Source organism: Monodon monoceros, unplaced genomic scaffold, assembly GCF_005190385.1.
Source record: "Monodon monoceros isolate NGI ecotype Baffin Bay Population unplaced genomic scaffold, NGI_Narwhal_1 Super_Scaffold_12, whole genome shotgun sequence".
Lineage (NCBI taxonomy): Eukaryota > Metazoa > Chordata > Mammalia > Artiodactyla > Monodontidae > Monodon > Monodon monoceros.
Genome location: NW_021703768.1, coordinates 141,488,866 through 141,508,481, shown reverse-complemented (window position 1 = coordinate 141,508,481; position 19,616 = coordinate 141,488,866).

The window sequence follows — 19,616 nt, the reverse complement described above, 5'->3', positions numbered from 1 at the left end:
TGCTATATTGGTGGATTTGCTTTTTTCGTCTGATTGCTCTCTTCTTTCTTTTCTTTTTTTATTACTTTTAAATTTTTAATATTTTTTTTAAATTTTAATAACTTTCTCTTTCTCTCCCTTTCCTCTCTCTCTCTCTTCCCTCTTCTTTCCTCCCTCCCTCCCTCCCTCCCTCTCTCTCTTTCTCCCTTTCTTTCTTTTTTCTTTCTTTCTTTCATTCTTTCCTTCTCCTCCCTTTTCTTCTGAGCTGTGTTGCTGATAGGGTCTTGGCGCTCCTGTCACGTGTCAGGCCTGTGCCTCTGAGGTGGGAGAGACAAGTTCAGGACATTGGTCTACCAGAAACCTCCTGGCTCCATGTAATATCAAAAGGCGAAAGCTCGCCCAGAGATTTCCATCTCAACGCTAAGACCCAGCTCCACTCAACGACCAGCAAGCTACAGTGCTGGACATCCTATGCCAAACAAATTGCAAGACAGGAACACAACCTCACTCATTAGTACAGAGGCTGCCTAAAATCATAATAAGGTCACAGACACCACAAAACACACCACTGGACATTGTCCTACACACCAGAAAGACAAGATCCAGCTTCGTCCACCAGAACACAGGCACCAGTCCCCTCCACCAGGAAGCCTACCCAACCCACTGAACCAACTTTAGCCACTGGGGGCAGATACCAAAAACAATGGTAACTATGAACCTGCAGCCTGTGAAAAGGAGACCCCAAACACAGTAGGTGAAGCAAAATGAGAAGAGAGAGAAACAAACAGCAGATGAAGGAGCAAGGTAAAAACCCACCAGACCAAACAAATCTAGGAAATAGGAGGTCTACCTGAAAAATAATTCAGAGTAACGATAGTAAAGATGATCCAAAACCTTGGAAATAGAATGGAGAACATACAAGAAACATTTAAAAAGGATCTAGAAGAACTAAAGAGCAAACAATGATGAACAAAACAATAAATGAAATTAAAAACTGTCTGGAAGGAATCAACAGCAGAATAACTGAGGCAGAAGGACGGATAAGTGACCTGGAAGATAAAATAGTGGAAATAACTACTGCAGAGCAGAATAAAGAAAAAAGAATGAAAAGAATTGAGGACAGTCTCAGAGACCACTGGGACAACATTAAAAGCACCAATATTCGAATTATAGGGGTCCCAAAAGAAGAAGAGAAAAAGAAAAGGACTGAGAAAATATTTGAAGAGATTATAGTTGAAAACTTCCCTGATATGGGAAAGGAAATAGTCAATCAAGTCCAGGAAGCACGGAGAGTCCAATAAGGATAAATCCAAGGAGAAACATGCCAAGACACATATTAATCAAACTATCAAAAATTAAATACAAAGAAAAAAATTAAAAGCAGCAAGGGAAAAACAACAAATAACATACAAGGGAATTCCCATAAGGTTAACAGCTGATCTTTCAGCAGCAACTCTGCAAGCCAGAAGGGAGTGGCAGGACATATTTAAAGTGATGCAAGGGAAAAAACTACAACCAAGAATACTCTACCCAGCAAGGATCTCATTCAGATGGGACAGAGAAATTAAAACATTTACAGACAAACAAATGCTAAGAGAATTCAGCACCACCAAACCAGGTTTACAACAAATGCTAAAGGAACTTCTCTAGGCAGGAAACACAAGAGAAGGAAAAGACCTACAATAACAAACACAAAACAATTAAGAAAATGGTAATAGGAACATACATATCGGTAACTATCTTAAACATAAATGGATTAAAGGCTCCAACAAAAAGACATAGACTGGCTGAATGGATACAAAAATAAGACCCATATATATGCTGTCTACAAGAGACCCACTTCAGACCTAGGGACACATACAGACTGAAAGTCAGGGGATGGAAAAAGATATTCCATGCAAATGGAAATCAAAAGAAAGCTGGAGTAGCAATTCTCATATCAGACAAAATAGACTTTAAAACAAAGACTATTACAAGAGACAAAGAAGGACACTACACAATGATCAAGGGATCAATCCAACAAGAAGATATAACAACTGTAAGTATTTATGCACCCAACATAGGAGCACCTCAATATATAAGGCAAATGCTAACAGCCATAAAAGGGGAAATTGACAGTAACACAATCATAGTAGGGGACGTTAACACCCCAATTTCACCAATGGACAGAGAATCCAAAATGAAAATAAATAAGGAAACACAAGCTTTAAATGATACATTAAACAAGATGGACTTAGTTGATATTTATAGGACATTCCATCCAAAAAGAACAGAATACACTTTCTTCTCAAGTGCTCATGGAACATTCTCCAGGGTAGATCATATCTTGGGTCACAGATCAAGCCTTGGTAAATTTAAGAAAACTGAAATCATATCAAGTATCTTTTCTGACCACAATGCTATCAGACTAGATATAAATTATAGGATAAATTCTGTAAAAAATACAAACACATGGAGGCTGAACAATACACTACTTAATAAGCAAGAGATCCCTGAAGAAATCAAAAAATACCTAGAAACAAATGACAATGAAAACTCAGAGCTGGAGAAATCAAGCTCCCTGACTTCAGACTATACTACAAAGCTACAGTATGCAAGACAATATGGTACTGGCACCAAAACAGAAATACAGATCAATGGAACAGGATAGAAAGCTCACAGATAAACCCATGCACATATGGTCATCTTATTTTTGATAAAGGAGGCAAGAATATACAATGGAGAAAAGACAGCCTCTTCAATAAGTGGTGCTGGGAAAACTGGACAGCTACATGTAAAAGAATGAAATTAGAACACTCCCTAACACCATACACAAAAATTAACTCAAAATGGATTAAGGACCTAAATATAAGGCCACACATTATAAAACTCTTAGAGGAAAACATAGGCAGAACACTCTATGACATAAATCACAGCAAGATCCTTTCTGACCCACCTCCTAGAGAAATGGAAATAAAAACAAAAATAAACAAATGGGACCTAATGAAACTTAAAAGCTTTTGCACAGCAAAGGAAACCATAAACAAGACAAAAAGAAAACCCTCAAATGGGAGAAAATATTTGCAAATAAAGCAACTGACAAAGGATTAATCTCCAAAATTTACATGCAGCTCATGCAGCTCAATATAAAAAAAACAAACAAACAATGCAATCCAAAAGTGGGCAGAAAACCTAAACAGACATTTCTCCAAAGAAGGTATGCAGATTGCCAACAAACACATGAAAGGATGCTCAACATCACTAGTCATTAGAGAAATGCAAACCAAAACTACAATGAGGTATCACCTCACACCAGTCAGAATGGCCATCATCAAAAAACGTATAAACAATAAATGCTGGAGAGGATGTGGAGAAAAGGGTACCCTCTTGCACTGTTGGTGGGAATGTAAATTGATACAGCCACTATGGAGAACAGTATGGAGGTTCCTTAAAAACTAAAAATAGAACTACCATACGACCCAGCAATCCCATTACTGGACATATATCCTGAGAAAACCATAATTCAAAAAGAGTCATGTACCACAATGTTCATTGAAGCTCTGTTTACAATAGCCAGGACATGGAAGCAACCTAAGTGTCCACTGACAGACGAATGGATAAAGCACATGTGGCACATATATACAATGGAATATTACTCAGCCATAAAAAGAAATGAAACTGAGTTATTTGTAGTGAGGTGGATGGACCTAGAGTCTGTCACACAGAGTGAAGTAAGTCAGAAAGAGAAAAACAAATACCATATGCTAACATATATACACGGAATCTAAAAAAAAAAAAAATGTTCTGAGGAACCTAGGGGCAGAACAGGAATAAGATGCAGGTGTAGCGAATGGACTTGAGGACACGGGGAGGGGGAAGCGTAAGCTGGGACAAAGTGAGAGAGTGGCATGTATATATATACACTACCAAATGTAAAACAGATAGCTAGTGGGAAGCAGTTGCATAGCACAGGGAGATCAGCTCGGTGCTTTGTGATCACCTAGAGGGGTGGGATAAGGAGGGTGGGAGGGAGACGCAAGAGGGAGGAAATATGGGGATATATGTATAGGTATAGCTGATTCACTTTGTTATAAAGCAGAAACTTTAACACACCATTGTAAAGCAATTATACTCAAATAAAGATGTTTTAAAAAAAAGAAACTCAACAAAGACAAAATTTAGTTTTTTGAAATGTTTAGTAAAATTAGTCACCCTAATAAGACTAATTAAAAATAAGAGAGCACAACTGACAATATCAGGAATGAAAAAAATATCATATAGACCCTATAGACATTAAAAAGATTATTTATGCCAATAAATTTGAATAGTGTGATAAAATAAACACATTTCTTATAAAACCCAACTTCCATAACTGATGCAACAAGAAGTAGATTATCAAATTAACTCTTTAGCCATTAAAACTGTTTCTTTTATTTGGAAACTTTCAATAAGTTTAAAATATAGCCCACCTAAAAACTAGAAAGATCATATAATAATGTATGGTACACACTGGGATGTGTGTGAAACTTTGTTATGGCAAAAGGGAACTTATGAAGCAACTATGAAATTTATATATCCTTATCTACACCTCTTTCTCTATCTTTCTCTCTCTCTCTCGTTCCCTAGGTGAGTTATAGCACAAGCTTTATTTTATTTTCCTAGTCCAGGATGATAGAGTAAAAGGAAGGAACAGAGAAAATTAATATTCATTTGCTATGTATACTATGCTAGGCAGTATGGTTTAAGTTTTGAACTAGGAAGGCAAGTGATTTCTACAAGGAAATACACCATTTCCTTTTTTTTCTTGAAACTTGTGGTCCCATAAGTCTACTTTGGCCTAACGTATGGGAAGACATCAAGGAATTACCGGGATAGGTGGGAAACTTGTGAGCACCTGCTATACTTAATATCAGTGAGATCCAATAATGTATATGAGATTCTAGACCTGCCTAGTTAGGGTAATGAGGTTTTAGACCTAAGTCTACCTGATTCAAAAGCTTGTGTTCTCTTCAATAATCTATCTCCCAATTCTCAAAACTTTTCCATAACTTCATTATATCATGTCTAATTTAGGCAATAGTGTAGACCGAGCCACTAATTTACTATTTGATTAAGGTTACTACCATAAATATATAACAAACAGCTCAGATATTATATGTAGTTTACATGGAGAGTGAAGTATTAACTTCTGTAGAAAAAGAACTGCACTGGAGACAAGGAGACTCAAGTTTTTATGTACTCTTTACCATTTATAAATAAATCTTTCAGGCTACGTCTCCTCATCTATACTTAATCCACATTTTTTATCACTTTAGGAGATGAAGTTGAGAAGCCCTGAAGGGCATACTTCTTTCCATTTGGGAAATCGTGGTCTTAAAATATTCACCAAATAAACACAATGACAACAAGGAGTTCAAAAATCACAAGAATTAATAAGCTCAAGGTCTTCTTTGGTTCAGGAAGTATTATATAAAGAAATTGAGACTCATCAGTCTACAAATACTTCAGGAGTGTCTATCATGTGTAAGTGGTGTATAATAGTAGCAATAATAATAATGATGATGATGACGGCAACAAAAATAGCTATGCATACGGGCATATCTCCGAAATATTGCAATTAAGTTCCAGGCTATAGCAATAAAGCAAATATTGCAATAAAGCAAGTCACAGAAATTTGTTTTTTTTTCCCATGCATATGACAGTTATGCTACAATATACTGTAGTCTGTTAAGTGTGCAATAATGCTGTATCTAAAACAAATGTACCTACTTTAACTAAGAAATAATTTCTTGCTAAAAAATGTTAACAATCGTCTGAACCTTCAGTGAGTTGCAATCCGTTTTGCTGGTGCCGGGTCTTGCCTTGATATTGGTGACTGCTAATTAATCAGGGTTGTGGTTGCTAAGGCTGGGGTGGCTGTAACAATTTCTTAAAATAAGACAACAATGAAGTTTGTCACATTGTTTGACTCTTCCTTTCATGAACAATTTCTCTGTAGCATGCAAAGCGATCTGACAGCATTTTACTTAGAGATCTTCTTTCAAAATTGAAGTCAGTCCTCTCATACCCTGCTGGTGCTTTATCAACTAAGTAATGTTCTAAATCCTTTGTTGTCATTTCAACAACCTTCACAGCACCTCCACCAATAGATTCCATCTCAAGAAACCACTTTCTTTGCTCATCCATAAGAAGCAACTCCTCATCTGTTAAAGTTTTATACTTATGACAAATATAATAATGATGAAAAAGTTTGAAATACTGTGAAAATTTCCAAATGTGACACAGAGACATGAAGTAAGCAAATGCTACCAGAAAAATGGTGTTGATAGAATGCTTGACTCAGGGTTGCCATAAACCTTCAATTTGTAAAAAAAAAAAAGCAATATCTGCAAAGTGCAATGAAGTGAAGAGCAATGAAAAGAGGTATGCCTGTATATAGGTTAGGTTATTCACTGGTCTGTGTTTCTACCTATATTAACTCATTTAATCATCACAACTATCTCATGGTATAGATAGTTTTTATATTATCCCCATTTTATAGATGAGAAAACTGAGTCTCAAAAACATTAAGTAAGTTGCTCAAAATTACATTGTGAAAAGTGGCACTGATGGAAATCAAACTCAAGCTGTCTGGTTCCAGAGTATGTGTTCTTAATCACAATGCTGCTATATATTATATAAGACATTTTTTCTCTTCTAAATAAACTTCAATAATAATAATATAAAAAATATAAGTAAACATAAAAAGTACATACTTATCAAAATGATCTGGCACATGTTTCATGATACTGAAGAAGGAGATTAATATGGGTTAAAACTTAAAAGTGGCACCATAAAGGAAAAGTGCTTAAATTGGGGCACTAGCAATGAGTGGATAGGCAGAGGGTCAAAGTTCTGAACAGCTAAAATTTAGACATTTTAAAATATTTTAACGTCTATTTATTCTGCTTTACCTTGACCGAAGTTCAGATGACGGGATGTCTACGTGTTTCAGGACAGGAAAGTGAATAAAAATCACTCTTCTGTGAAAGAATGGATGCTTACAAAGGTGGAATTTCCTTTGTGTGTGTGTGTGTGTGTGTGTGTGTGTGTGTGTGTGTGTTTCTCCCCCTTGTGTGACTGAATCACTAATTTGGAGAAAAGTAGCTCAACTAGAGATTCAGGGTAATAACTCTCCTGTCTCAAATACCTTGGCATTCAAATGCTGGGGTTCAAATAAATGCATGCAGCTTTCACTATCCAAAGGAAGCTTTTTTTTCCCCTCAAGTGACCCCATTAAAGTGAAATGTTTATCACTTATGAGATACTTAATTCTTCACTCACTGGTGGTGGGTTTACCTAATGGGTAACACGTAAGAAAAACTGGGATGGCTCTCACCCAATCCTCCCCACAAAAAGCACTGTCCTCATCCAAGGATCTATAAAGCATCTTCATATCTTTTTCCTTCAGTGTCAAATGCAAATACTATAGGAGAAGCCTATACATTTAGTAACCGTCATTTAGTGAGAATAGTTTCACTAGGCCACTTTTCTCTGGACCACAGAGACAAGGAAACTTAAGTATCCTGGGCTCAGTGCCAGGCCTGCTCTTGTATTGTAAGAATCAAACTAGCTAATAACTGTGAAAGTGTCTTGTATACCCTGAGGTCTATATCACTGATTGTTAACCTCTGGGGGCCATGAATTCCTTTGTGATTGTGATGAAAGCCACAAATTATTTATATGAGAAGAATGCACACTTTACATATTGCCGTCACAAGAAGTACGGAATTTTGCTTATAATTTCAGGGGATTTGTGGACCTCCCATCCATAGCTAGAGGTTCCATAGACCCTAAGTTAAGAACCACGGGTCTATAATAATAGAAGAGACTATTATTTTGAAATATAGGGAGGAATCTTCTGAAAAGGCAGCACAAGCTGCAATTCTTTACTCAATTTACTCTTCTCCTTTTTTTGGGTACCTGATCACATGCCAATTTTCTTTTTTATTATTCAAAAATAACTTTATAATTTTAAAAATTACTGCAGTTAAATTACTGAATTTAATTTTATATTTATTGTCAATATTTAGTATCAACATTACTTTCAATGTTAATGTATTAAATTCCTCAATTGAATGTTGACTGGTGTTTAATTTTGATTTCTGTTATCATCACCATTACTGCCACCAAATCAGTTGTAAGCATTTTTAAATAAACATCCAGATTTAGAGGCTTGAATTAGTTGATTTAACATTTCAATGAATCTAACATTATCTTCCATTCTTATCTGGAAAATATTTTTATTGGTGACTTAAAAAAAAAACAAAAACACGATGAGTTTAAATCTGCATGAAAACAGATCATATTTTTAACTGTTTCTCTTCCCTTCTCTCTTTCCTGGCCCTACATACACCCACCCTGATACCCTGTCCCTCTCTTTCCAGTATACTGACTTTTTAAAGCATTAATGGAAACAGATACTTCTTGTGCTGACAGAATATATGTTTTGATAGCTTTCTGAATGTAATTTGAGAACTCTCCTAAGAATTCTCAGTAGATATTTCTGAACTTCATCTCCTACTAGATTACTGTTTAAAACAACCAACCAATCTACCTAGCTTTGTTGTTGGTCTAGTTTAAGATTGCTTTCATAAACCTTTGCCCTTTTCTCCACTATAGCATTTTGATTTTCCTTGAAACTCAGAGTCAAAGAGTTATAGACTACTGGCTAAATACTTTGAAATAACAATAAAATTGTCATACCGGCACAATACAACTTCCCCAAGCTGTAGGTGGACTGAAAAATCTAACTGAAGAAAATAAAATCATAAAATAAAATATAAGAGTCTTTAAAATGGTCTTTGAGGCAGGGAGAAATTACCTTTCAAAACTTGAAGTCTAAGTTATATTGTTAATTTTGCAAAGCAAGTTGTATAATCTCATTAAAATAATATACACATTTAAATAGGTATAAGAAAAGGTATGGGGAGAATAATGCCAAACTCTTAAGAGTTAAGAGCAGGGTTGGCATGGGTCACAACAGACCGTTTATAATGTATGTGATACATTCCTATATTGTCTGAATTTGTTGCAAGAGTATTAATAACACTTGTAATTAGTAAAAGCTGGTAACAGGGACTTCCCTGGCAGTCCAGCGGTTCAGACTCTGTGCTTCCACTGCAGGGTACACGGGTTCCATCCCTGGTCGGGGAACTAAGATCCCACATGCCGCGTAGTGTGGCCAAAAATAATTAATTAATTTTTAAAAAGCTGGTAACAGTAACAATGGAGTAGAGGTTTTTCCTTTTTTATCATGACTACTTTTGTTCAATTTTACAAAGTAATAAAAAATATCCAAAAATCTTTTAAAATTTCAACCCAGTGCTTCTCATGTTTGTACACGAAAGTGAGCAGCTGCCTTGCCTTTATGAGATTATGAAATGAATATAAGTATATTGCAATATATATGTATATATTTATATATAATATTATATGTGTATATAAAATGGGACCCAATGAGATATCTTTGAGCTAGAAAGAGAGTCGTATGTTACAGGCCATCAACTACGCACACAATATTTTCAGGGATGGCACCAACACTGTATATGCAAGACAGCATTATGGACTGTGTGATTTAAGAAATCCAAAGTAGCCTCAAAAAGAAACAGAAGGAACTTTAGTAAAATCCCAGGATTTTAAATGAAGGATTTTAATGACATTGACATTATGATGTCATTGTAAAGCATGTTTTAAAGAATTAAAGATTTCTGATTCTAGATATATGTTGTTATATATCTAAATGTTACCTGTGCTGTCAAAGAGCATAGATAATAAATCAAATGAAGTGGTGTATGTTAAAAACCTGAAAAAGAATAAAACCCGATAAAATATTTTTTATTTCATTCTTTTTGATCCATTACATTTTTAATAATCTAAATTTGTTGATCACTGATGGCCAGAACTTAATTTGTCCAGAATATTGAGACTAGATTGGCTGGTAAATATCTTTATATAACTCAACCCCAAAATGCCTGTCCAACATTAAAATTGATGAATATGGCATTCAGGCAAATGCTACCAGCCCTTGGGGAAGAGCACATGTTGGTTTCTGATGCAATGCTGAAAAACTGGACTATGCTATGTCCAAGTCATGAGCCTTTTGGCAGTGGCAATTTCACAAAATACTGGCTTGGGAAAATCATTCAAGTTCTTTTTCCATAGACAAACTCATGAACTAACTAAAGCCTCTAATTGTTCACTGCCACTGAAAATGCTAGCTAGCTAGCTACCTGGTTAACTATGTATCTTTTGAGATTTAACCACACCTAGGAAACCTTGTACATGAACTGCCAGAATTATATAGAACACCTGTTTTCAAATACCCACTCTCTTAAGGTTTCAAACCAGCAACTTAGAGATTGTCATTTGTTTTGGATAAGCTCTAGGCAAAATAATCACTCAGCCAACATCCTGATCTGATATTAATAAAGAGCCACAGTTGTGATGGTAGTAGTGGGAGAATTTGAGTAGTTGGAAGATTGGACCCCAATACATGTTTGTGATTCTGTAGGCTGACTGAGAGCATCAAAAACATTCTCAATATTTTGGCCAAAGCCAAGCAGAAAATGTACAGAATACCTGAGAGAATTTTTGACTCAATATCCTTGATGGGTACAAAATGACTAGGGACTGGCTGGAACTTCAGAGAAGAATATAAATGAGATTGGTCTATTCCTTTGGGCAAGCATGGATTTTGGATGAACTGTGTATGTACTCAGTGGTCAAAAATAAACACTGAAGTCCCTACTAATTTGTTTGGCCATTCAAATTCATGTTCTTTGTCCTCCAAAGTGGGTGAAATACTGAATTTACTAATAATTTACTGTTAGAAATATCTGTGGGATGGGAAACATGTAATCTTGTTATAGATAATGTAACTAATATGTAACATGTAGTAGCTACAGATAAGTTTAAACTTCCAACCCTTTGTTCTGGCTGTAAAATGTCAGTTGGACCCATTTTGGTGCTTTTTATTACTGCATCAAAACCGACTGTGAATTTGTAGCTGCCATAAATACTTAATGTAAGAGCTCATTGTGTAATAAAGTGTCAGAACACTGTTTTTAAACACGTTTTTAAAGCAACATTTTACAGCTTACGTTTTCTCCCATTGTGTACTATAAAAATTATAGATTTTCAATGTCACATTCATAAGAAGCACATAATCGTTCCTGGGAAAGCCTAGTATGGTGAGAATTAAATGGTTCCTCTTCAGCATTTTTATAAACCCTGCTTTTTGTTCCCCTGTGAGGCCACTTCTACCTTCCTCAAAGGAGAAAACTACAACCTCAGATGAACATGATGTATTCAGAGATTAATTTGGGTGCTTTGATCCTCAATTGATTTACACTTTAATCATGAAAATGAATACAAAAAGAAATAGAAAGATGTGGATCTTCCCTATTTTATCTCAGATTATATATCATAAAATAACTTTATTACTTATTTACCATCCAAAATATCCGAACTCTTTGTTTTTAAATTAAAAGACAGTATTTCTCTTTCCACCTTGGTTGAGTTAGAATTCTATTTTCATCTGAAATCTCTCCTTCTATCATCCTACCAACATTCTTATTCTCTTACAGTTAAAAGAATTACATCTTTTCACCTGATGCCTACTTGCTTGTCAATACAACCTTTGAGTACACCTTGAGATTTTTTTCATATTTTTCTAATTATTTCCCATCTTGAATTAACTGGCAGTGCTGTGGCCAGAGCTTTCTAGCAACTGAACTGAAGTTCTAGGGGGAAGAAAGAAACTCCCCTGCCAGCCTCAGCCACTCTTAGTCTAGCACAAACTTGTCAATCTCAAACTGCGAAGTATCACAAGATTTACCCTGAGCTTCTGTAGTCATCTGTGATGGGCAATGTCCTATAAACATGGGAACAGCAGAATTCTCTCTACTTTTTAAGATCTACCTACATGGAGTCAAACAATTATTTCTGTAACAAACACAGACTGTTTCATAACATTCTCCAGTACTGGTAGATGAGAAAACATCCTTCTTGTGGAATGATTTCCCCCTCTCTTTGAAAACTATTATGTATGACTCCTAAGGCACAAGAGAAGGAATTTTGTCTATTATTGCTCTCCACCACCTCCCCAGGAATTTGGCACAAGGCTGAGCACTTAGGTGGCACTCCGTAAATATCTGTTGAATATGTGAATTGTTTAATTTGAAAATTTGTATAAGTGAGTAAAATAAAGTATGTTCACACAATCATTAGTTTTTTGTTTGCTTGTTTTATATCCAAGAAGTTTGACTTAAGATTTGTAAGTTCCTACATTAGTATGATCTTTAAAATGACAAAAATTTGTCTCAGGATCCAATTTAAAGGTGATCTTCAGAATAGCCTGGACCTTTGAGTCCAGAAAAATGGCTCAATTCCAAAGAGGTTAGGAATAGGTTTTTTTTGACTTGAGTCTCTCTTTTCTCGCCTGACTCGGAATATGAAGTTTCCTTTTTTCTCCAACTCAAAAGCAAGGTGTCATAAAATGTATAAAAGTATTATGGAGAGGACTGAGCAACCAATTAACATCTTTGACTGTAAATATAACAAAAAAAATTCACATCTTACAACATAATGATTTTCACAAGAGACAAAATCCTTTGAAATGACTGGCATCAAGACAAACACCAACAACTTTTGAGCTACTCTTGGTAAACACGGAAATAAGTTGGTGATTCATTCTTATTCAGAGGAAAGCATTTGATTTTTCTTTAAAGCCCAAAGGTAAGTGCCAACTACAAAATGCCAAAGAGATTAAAAGGAAGTGCAGACATTCATGAGAAGCCTTTAAAAAAGTTACTTTTACATTCCAATCAATTTTCCTTTTTTTGGGCCACATGGCATGCATCTGTTTAATATGCATGAAGTTGGCACTAATGTTTTTTCCCTACTAGCTAGTGACAACCTAAGCATTTGGAATACACAGCATTTTTTGTGTGTGTTCTAAGGTATGATGATTTATTACCCATTTATTAGAATGTTTTCTAACTGTTGACGTTGAAGCTCTATATAACCCTAGTATCTCTAGCCACACTAATCATTGCCTAAAGTTTGTCGTTTATAATTTCTTACAGTGATGCCAATGAAAACCACAATGTATTAGAGGCTAAAAATGGAGAGACCAAAATACTGAAACTCCCATCAGCTGCTTTAACCATAGCTTCCATTAGTTCTTACCTGCCTTCTTTCAGATGCTGAGTATATGAATGAGTGCATCTTTAATATGAACATTAAGAATTTTACTTATTTTTTGAAAATTTAAATCTTTTTATAGATTTATGATACAAGATAATAAATCCTACCTCAGGAATCAATCCTAGATTTACTTTTGCTTCTCTTAAGCTAGTTCTACTCTATAATTTTATGTCCTTTGACATTTAATGTGTTGACATTGCTGAATTCCTTTTATTTGAAGCACCTTTGGGTTGATTCATTGTTCAGTTCACCAAATTATATTTAGGGAGTTAAAGTATTAAACATGATCAGAAAAAGAATATTAGCTGTTGAGAATTAAATCCTCCAAACTTTCCACTCTGGAGTACCAAATAGATAAACTTCAAAAGAAAGTGAAGGCAGATTGACAACAGTGTTCCAAGTTCTTATTTTCTATTTGGTTATAAATGGTATGTCATATAGTCTGCATAATTATTCTACCTGAAGACTCTGCAACACAAACAAAAACAGAAAAGGAAAGGCATGGTGGTAAATGGAAGGACGTTTCTCAGCACAGAGCTTCTGGGGAACACGAGAAGGAAATCTTTATGTCATAATATTAGCACTAGTCAATAAGACTCCTGGTGTTCTAGCACCAAGTGTGCAAAAGACATCCTAGTAGATTACTCCATTCCACAGTGATATAAAAAGTAGACAAATTGCCTTGCATTAAACATGAAGTGTTTTTACATTTTGGATGATCACAGAACCTCTGTAACCACTCCTTTCTCATTCTGTGGGGTTCATACATGATTGCATGCTTCTTCTTACAGAGACAAAGGGTATGTTTCCCCTAACACGTATATATTTTTAACAAAAAAACTTTACTAAAAGCTTTAAGCATGATTAAAAGAAAGCAACTTTTACATTTTGATTTTTCAAGTTTTTATGCTTTCAAGATGGAAAACTTAATACCAAGATAAGTAGTTTGTATACATAAAATTATAGCTCATTTGCTCACTCATTTTTCCCATTTATTCAACAAACATTAAGCACTAAGTAGCACTGATCTGGGTACCAGAGATATAACAGAGAGCAAAACAGATAAATCCAGACAATAAATAAACAAATAAATGTATTATAGACCAGATGGTTGTAAGTGAAATAAGGAAAACTAAGTAAAGATTAGGTGATAAAGAAGGAGTGGTAGTCTTATTATAGAAAGAAAGTGAAGAAAGATTCAGAAGGTTTAGTTAAGTGAGAAAGCAAGTTGCAGAGCTACATAAAGGGTAAAGTTCACCAGGCAGGAGGAACAGTGAAGACCCTTGGACACAGCTGTGCTACTCCTAGGTGTCTAATACAGGTGATATACTTGTATTTGCATGTATTTTAATTGCAACATAAAGAAGTAATGTTGACAACAACCTAATCTCCATCAACATAAGGATGTTTAAATTATGACTCATCCACCCTATTAAAAATTCAGCAGCACTTAAAAATTTAGTAAATCTATATGAACTAGCATGGAAAGATCTCTAAAAATAATGCTTTGTGAAATAAAATCAGTTACAGAAAAATGTTTAGAATTTTATTTTATTCATATGAAAAATTTATAAAGATATAAGTAGCAAATACAAAAACACACTTAATATATGTATGTATACACATACATGTATAGTCAAACAAGTCTTGGATATTTGCAAAAATTGATAAAAGTTATCTCTGTGGATGAGTTGGGGAGAAAAGAGGACTTTTGCTTTATTTACTTTTTTAGTCTTTTCTTTTTTTAAAAAAAATATTGGGGTATAATTGATTTACAATGTTGGGTTAGTTTCAGGTGTACAGCAAAGTGAATCTGTTATACAAATACACATATCCACTCTTTTTTAGATTCTTTTCCCATATAGGCCATTACAGAGTATTGAGTAGAGTTCCCTGCACTATACAGTAGGTCCTTATTAGTTATCTATTTTATATATAGTGGTGTGTATGTGTCAATCTCAATCTTCCAATGTATCCCTTCCCCTCCTTACCCCCTGGTAACCATAAGTTTATTTTCTACATCTGTAATTCTATTTCACTTTTGTAGATAAGTTCATTTGTAGCCTTTTTTTAGATTCCACATATAAGCAATATCATATGATATTTCTCTTTCTCTGTCTGACTTCACTCAGTATGAGAATATAAAAAAGAACAAAATAATGAGATTTGCAGCAACATGGATGTACCTAGAGACTTTTGCTTTTTTTTGAAGCTTGCAATATAGTAAAAAAAAAAAATCAATTTATTAATTTTCATGAAAAATAATGAAAAGCAGAAAAGACCCTGCATAAAAATATGTAACTGGTGACATTCCTTATGTTGAACTGCTTGATTAAGAAAAAGTATTTTTTAAATGTTTAAACAAATACATATTAATTATACTTACCATATAAATATTCTTACTAACATATGGGTGATTAAACAAAACATAAAAAAAAGAAACATCACTCTGAACATCCACAGTACCTTTAATGTGAAAGGGCTTGAAACTTTTAAAGGTAATGAACAACTACATAAAGAGAATATATTTTAGAATTTGAAGGTGAGGAATTTCACCACTTGATCAAAAATATTTTCAATTTTCTAATATCTAAAGAATGTTGAACATTTTTATCTTAGGTCTACTATACAATTAGCTATTGGCATTACTAACTGTTGGCACTGCTACAGAGAACCCAAATAGTAATAAAGAGCAGAAAGAAAAATGTGGAACAGTTAAATCATGTAAAACAAATGCAAGTCTGGTTTAAGCCTGTTTGCTTGTGCCTTTAACTTAATGGGGTCAGAAGATCTGTTTAGTACTTCAGTAAATGTATAATTTCTCCACAGTGTCAATAGTTAGAATCTTTAATTTTCTTTTCATAATAAACTGTATCCATCTGGGGCTAACCAAACATTCAAGGAATCTTTGAAATCTGTCTAGAAATTGCTCCTGTTTTGAGTCTTTAAAAAGCTGTAACTGCCAAGTTTTACCTGCTTTTATAAACGGCTTGACCTCGGTGAATTAATACATATGTAGTACAAGATTAAAAGCGCTACTGTTCTTTCATAAAATATGAATTTTTTATTGGGCAAGAGTGTCCCAATACCACTATAAAATAAATACAACAGCTAAAGTTCATTTTACTTAAACATCTTAAGAGGCTAGTTGCTGGAGACCTAAACAAAATGAATGATTGGGATCTTTGCAAAGCAATGTATAAATAATTTCTCTCAAGCATTCTGTCTTATTATTCTATTAGTGCAGCGTGGTTTCGTGCAGATTTGATTTGCATTCAGCCCATAGGCATTCTTGTGTTCGGTATTCCAATCAGCTATAATTCAGCCAGCATTATGACAGTTTAAGAACCAGCTTTTGAGCTTAATAGGCAGGCTAGTGTTTCAGTTCCACACATCAGTAAAAGCTGGTACCCTAATCCACAATGGACCTGCTCAAGTGAATTGCTAGACTCCAGTACACCAAGCAGGTGGCTGTGCTCTTAATTAAGCAGAAACATCCTCCCCAAGGGGCTGGATCAATTACATCAGGCTGTCTCTTAAACTGCAGCCACTTTTTTGTTGTTGTTTCCACTGGAGGCTGATTGAGTCTCTGATCATAGGGGAGGGTACACTTCTAGCTCTCAGAAATTTCTGAGAAGTGAGCTATTCTCAGTTCTCTGTCTTCTGAGCTCCATTTAGAATTGTGTGTGTCTTTACATACACATGCGTATGTGTGTACTCTTTCAGTGAAAAATGCCAGAAATGGATGAGAGGGCACACTGGAAATGCATGTCATATTTTTAGCCTCCATTACACACAGCAATCTATACACAAATAGTTCTAGAATATCATTTTGTGATGTGAAAGAGGATCATGAGACTTGTATGTCAGAGGGGCTGAGGTTAAAAAGTTACAAAAACCACAATGAAACCGAAAGCTATGAGAGGTTTGAGATTCATAGCCTGGTGTAGCCACTTGTGGCTTTTAAGTGACATGTGGGTGGTTTGCCATAGATTGGAGATTTCCAAGCGTTGAAAATCTTAGAAAATATAGAAGAAAAGAAGGGAGAAGCAGTAGCAGCAAAGGCCTTCAGCTACTGCAGCTCCTTCTTTTGAAATATGCTTCTTCTCTTGCTTGTCTCCTGAGTTTGACTGGCAAGTTCATCAGGATGAGAGGAAAATCACCTGAGAAACTGAGGCACTGGTTTCCTTATCGATCATAGTGACAGATGGAACTGACTATGGCTTTTGCTTGTGGGTTAGTTTGGTAAGACTTCTCTGGGTCAATTTCATCTCAGTATTTGCAGTTAAACGTCAAATGAAATAGGAAAAAAGAAATTGTAAGTAGGCATGCAGATGGACTGACCACCGTGTTATTTTTCCACTTTAATAAATTATTTGAAAATGATGCTCTCAAGAATCATAAGCTAAGGGACTGCAGTGTATGCTTTGGAACGATATATTAGAGAAAGGAAAAGAAAAATATATGAACACATACTGGAAGGAAGCTTTGCATAACTTCATAAACCAAACTATATTCTAATGTTGTTTGCACAAGGTGACATGCGATACACAAGAAAGATTTGGCTCCCAGTGGCTAAAACTCACGTCAGCCCCAGTAGAACAGTCCATGTCCAGGCTGGACCTAGGCTCAGCTATGTACAAGTGACAAAGATTTTACTAGAATAATTCACAGAAAGCAAAACAGAAAACTTCTAGTGTCATCACTGACATAAAGTCTACACAGTATGTGGCACAAATAGTGAGACAAATTCAATTTTGCTTTTGCCATTCATCATGTTAGAATACCCAGGAAAGTATGCTATTTTCTTTACAAAAGTATTTCTCAGTTTTGACATGGGCTTTTTTACATTGGATTAGAAAATATATATACATAGAAAAAAAAAACACATTCCCCCCCCCTCCTCTACACATTATAAAGGGTTCTATAAATATGTTTGCAGGAATAAACTCATTGGATATTCAATATCCTGTCAGATGCACGGATCCGGCATCCTTTATAAGAAACAGCCTGATTGGCTAAGGTTTTTGATGCAATCAAAACCACAGCCTCCATACTGAAAATTGTTTGATAAATGTGTGTTTTCCCATATTGCTTAAAAGGAAACCTATTATGTGGGCAGCTGCCTTTTGATATTAATGCCAAAGTGAAGCTTTATATTACAAAGTAAAATGAAGCCAGCTTTTAATATTAGGCTGAAAAGTATTGTTATGCAGCTGAAGGGGTGACATTTGACTTGAGCAAGAAAGCTGATTTATATAATAAAATGCAGAGAGACAGCCTTTAAAAATGCTAACACCCTCTTTTTTCTTAGTGAGGAAAACCAGAAAAGAATAATATGTGTAGTTATAAAACATACTGCCACAGAAAAAAAACCCTGCAAGGAGTCATCGCAGTATATGCTTAAACTTTCCTTAAAGTTGGGTAGAAGGCCAAATCCACAGGTGGAAGAGGCATATTCCATCAAGGAGCTTGGGGCAAGACCCACCTCCATTATTAAGTGCAAGTACCAGAGAAATCCAGGCAAATGGGTCATATTGGTTGGGGTCATCTCACTTGGTGATCGGATTTCCTTGCTAGAAACATAGGACACATGCTTGTCTAGGTTAGGATGGATCTTAGCTGAGGGGGAATTTGCTGATACCCAAATGGAATTTTAATGGGTGCACAGGCAAGGAAGAACTTGGTGGGAGGAGCGGGAAGGCTCACTCTGCAGTATGTCAGGATTGGCTCTACACTGATCCACCTTTCCATCAGAATTTCATATCTGACTGTCAAATAATATGTGCAGTGGTCAGGTCCTACACAACGACGCCAAAGATAATGTTTTGACAGTTTATCTCAGTGTGTTTTTCACTGCCCAGTCCAGAAAAGAGGTTTGTCATGTGCAGCCATGGTTCTATTCAACAGGGCTGCCTGACTATTGTAAAGATGGGCTATCACTAGGAAAAGCTCATTGTGAAAGGAAAGGAAATGAAAGTGACTTTTAATATTCTAAAGTAAAAGGTACAGTGCTGGTAATGGATTTTTAAAATGTATTCAAGTCAATTTAAATATCGTGTTCTCTTAAATATACAATTGTCACACATATGCTATTGAGAATCCTCTAAATTGAAGCAAACGTGGATAAAATGAGAGCCATCTGAATTTGCATTGCTTATCAAACAGAGTGAGATAAGCACGATTGCTTTCAACATTTTACAGTAGAAAAATGTTTATCTCTGGCTTTGTACTTCGTTTCCCTAAGACTAGCAACAAATAGTGCCAAATTCTACTCTGAGATTGCTTCGTACACAATTTCAAGAGAGAAGACAAAGCCAAAGATCAAAGCTTGGAGCCTTCAAGGAATGTATTAAAATATACTATAAGCTATTGATTTATAGAATATGCAGGATTAAAACTCCGAAGCA